This window comes from Marmota monax, unplaced genomic scaffold (assembly GCF_021218885.2).
Source record: "Marmota monax isolate L192 unplaced genomic scaffold, Marmota_monax_Labrador192_F-V1.1 WCK01_AAM20220418_F8-fsc00001, whole genome shotgun sequence".
NCBI classification, from domain to species: Eukaryota; Metazoa; Chordata; class Mammalia; order Rodentia; family Sciuridae; genus Marmota; species Marmota monax.
This window is the reverse complement of record NW_026693777.1, coordinates 56,882,399-56,885,719: the sequence shown is the minus strand read 5'-3', so window position 1 is coordinate 56,885,719 and position 3,321 is coordinate 56,882,399. Positions and strand designations below refer to the sequence as shown.

Sequence of the window (3,321 nt, the reverse complement as noted above, 5' to 3'; positions counted from 1 at the left end):
TGGGGCTGGGGTTGTGGCTTAGTGGTGGAGCACTCACCCAGCATGTGTGAGGTACTGGGTTCAATCCTCAGCACAACATAAAAAAATAAATAAACAAAGGTATTGTGTCCATCTACAACTAAAAAAAAAATTTTTTTAATGAAACACATCTAAATTTATGTGAGCAAAACAATGTAGGCTGAAGAGTGATTTATTCCCTTTCTAAGCTCCAAATTTCTCTTGCTTGCCTATTCTGAAAATGGAATTGGGCCCTTTAAATATTTTTCTTTGCCAACTGGAGCTTTGTCATTAGAGAGCACTAGAAGTACCTTGTAGGAAGAAAGTATTTTGCTTCCTGGTTTGGGTGTGTGTGTTAGGTAAGCTTCTCCAGAGCGCATGTGTTGTTTTTTTTTTTTCCCCTCCAGGACCAAATTTCTGCAGTGTACAGTGAACAGAGGCACTTTCCCTTGGCACCGGCCTCAGGTAGTTGTATAGCAGTGCCCCCAGTGAAACACCTCCCCACTAACATCTTTTGCTGCCACTCCAGAGGGTAGATTTCTAACACATTTTGCCTTTAAGGGACAACATCAAGGTCTGTCATTCAGTAAGCCCTAGCAGTGCAGCAAGGTCTGGATCTCAGGTCTCCTTGGTCTCTTCTTTAGGTGTGATATCTGAGTGTAAGAGGAGTGGCTCTTTCCTTTATTTGCTATGCCTATATTATTTAGAATCCTCTTTACTTCTTGCTAGCCAATCTCTCATTACTCAAACACCCTTGTATGGTTAATAATTCTTTATACTAAAACATTTGCAGTTTAAATTGTTGTATGGGTCATCTCTTCTGATTGAATTTATTAATTTGCAGTACTTAATGGGAATCCAACTTTACTTGGGTGTATTAGAATAACAACAACAAAAAAATATTCATTTGTAAGTTACCATCTCAGAGGTTTGAAAAAGAACAGAACATGGAAAGAAATTAATAATAATGAAAACAGGAAGTGATGGAATAGAAAGCTGACAAAAAAATCGACAAAGTCAAAATTGTTTTCTTTGAGAATATTCAACTAGATAAATTCTTATCAAGATCAATCAAAAGAGAAAAAAGAATGAAAGTATGGGCTGGGGACGTGACTCAGTGGTAGAGCATTTGCCTAGCACGTGCAAAAGCCAAAAAGAGGGGGGGGGGGGAAGGAAAAGGAAAAGAAGAAGAGTAAAAATATAAATTACTAATATCAGAATTAAAGGGAAATAAAACTATATATGTCCTACAGACATAAAAGAGAATAGAGAGATATTTTAAACAATTTTATACAGATAAATTTGACAAACTATGCAAAATAATTTTAATAAAACCCAAGTTATCTTAATTGATCAAAGGAAAATCATAAAATCGGAATCACTGTTGAACATATTAAATCTATAATTTATCCCCAAAGAAAATTTCAAGTCTGATGTCTTTCAGAAAGGTAATTTCATCAAAATATTTAAGAAATAAATAATTATCAGTCCTACCCAATTTATTTTAAGGAATAAAGAGAACAATTTTTTTCCTAGCTCATTTTGAAGCTATCATAACCCTGATACAAAAATATGACAAAGACATTACAAGAAGAGAAAATTATAAGGCTTATGAACATATGCACAAAAATTAAAACAAAGTATTAGATAGTTAAATCCAGAGAATAAATACAAAGAATAATATATTATGACCAAATTTGGCTTTTTTTCAGAAGTAAAAATTGGTTTAAACTTTGAAAGTTAATCAGTATTATTCATCTTATCAACATAATAAAGGTGAAAACCATAGGACCACCTCAACAAATACAAAAAGACCTCCAATTAAGTTAGCCACTAGTTCATAAGAAAACTCAGCAAATTGGGGATAGGAGAGAACTTTTTTATTTTTATTATTTTTTTTTATTTTTTAGTAGATGGACACAATTTCCTTTATTTTTATTTATTTATTTTTATGTGGTGCTGAGGATGGAACCCAGTGCTTCATGCATGCGAGGCTTTTCTTTTGTAGCTCCACCACTGAGCTACGACTCCAGCCCCAGAAGAGAACTTCTTTAAGATGATAAAGGATATATATTAAAATTCTAGGGCCGAAGGTGAGCGACACCGGTGCGGATTGGAGAGCTACCTGACCTAGAGTGGTTGTTACAATGGAAGGAACTGATAATTTCAAGACACCAAGCAAATTATCTGAAAAAAAGGAAATTTGTGTTATGTTCAACTCCATATATAACTATCCTTGCCTCTCCATTTATGCAGAAGCTTGGCTTTGGGACTGGGGTAAATGTTTACCTAATGAAAAGATCTCCAAGAGGTTTGTCTCATTCTCTTTGGGCTGTGAAAAAGATTAATCCCATCTGCAGTGATGATTATCGGAGTATATTCCAAAAGAGACTAATTGATGAGGCTAAGATTTTGAAAAGCCTTCATCATCCAAACATTGTAGGTTATCATGCTTTTACTGAAGCCAGTGATGGCAGTCTGTGCCTTGCTATGGAGTATGGAGGTGAAAAGTCTGTAAATGATTTAATAGAGGAGCAAAATAAAGACAGCCAGGATGCCTTTCCAGCAGCTGTAATTTTAAAAGTTGCTTTGAACATGGCAAGAGGGCTAAAGTATTTGCACCAAGAAAAGAAACTGCTTCATGGAGATATAAAGTCTTCAAATGTTGTAATTAAAGGTGATTTTGAAACAATTAAAATCTGTGATGTAGGAGTCTCTCTACCATAGGATGAAAATATGACTGTGACTGATCCTGAGGCCTCTTACATTGGTACTGAGCCATGGAAGCCCAAGGAAGCTTTGGAGGAAAATGGCATTATTACTGATAAGGCAGACATATTTGCATATGGCCTTACTCTATGGGAAATAATGACTTTATCTATTCCACACTTTAATTTTTATGATGATGATGATGAAGATAAAACTTTTGATGAAGGTGACTTCAATGATGAGGTATATTATGCAGCTTTGGGAAACAGGCTACCTATTAGTATGGAAGAACTGGATGAATCCTTCCAGAAAGTAATTGAACTCTTCTCTGTATGCACTAATGAAGATCCTAAAGATGGTCCCTCTGCTGCACACATTGTTGAAGCTTTAGAACTAGATGGCCAGTGATCATGTTCATGACCACCTCACCATGTGTGGTTTGTGTCTATAACTGTTCTGTTTATTTGGATACATTTATATAGTTACTATGATGATCTACACAGTTACTAGTCTCTGAAAGAGGCCTATTGTAGGACCATAGTATTGTTAACATTTGAATTACTTCTTAAGGCTATTTTTTATATTTGCATGATAAGCACTCAGTATTATACTGGA

The 3,321-nt window shown here is 35.1% G+C and overlaps 1 pseudogene; it reads left to right on the top strand.

The window, feature by feature from the left end:
* The first annotated feature begins 2,144 nt into the window (after positions 1-2,144).
* On the top strand, positions 2,145-3,114 carry LOC124104093 (lymphokine-activated killer T-cell-originated protein kinase-like; annotated as a pseudogene).
* Positions 3,115-3,321: the final 207 nt, after the last annotated feature.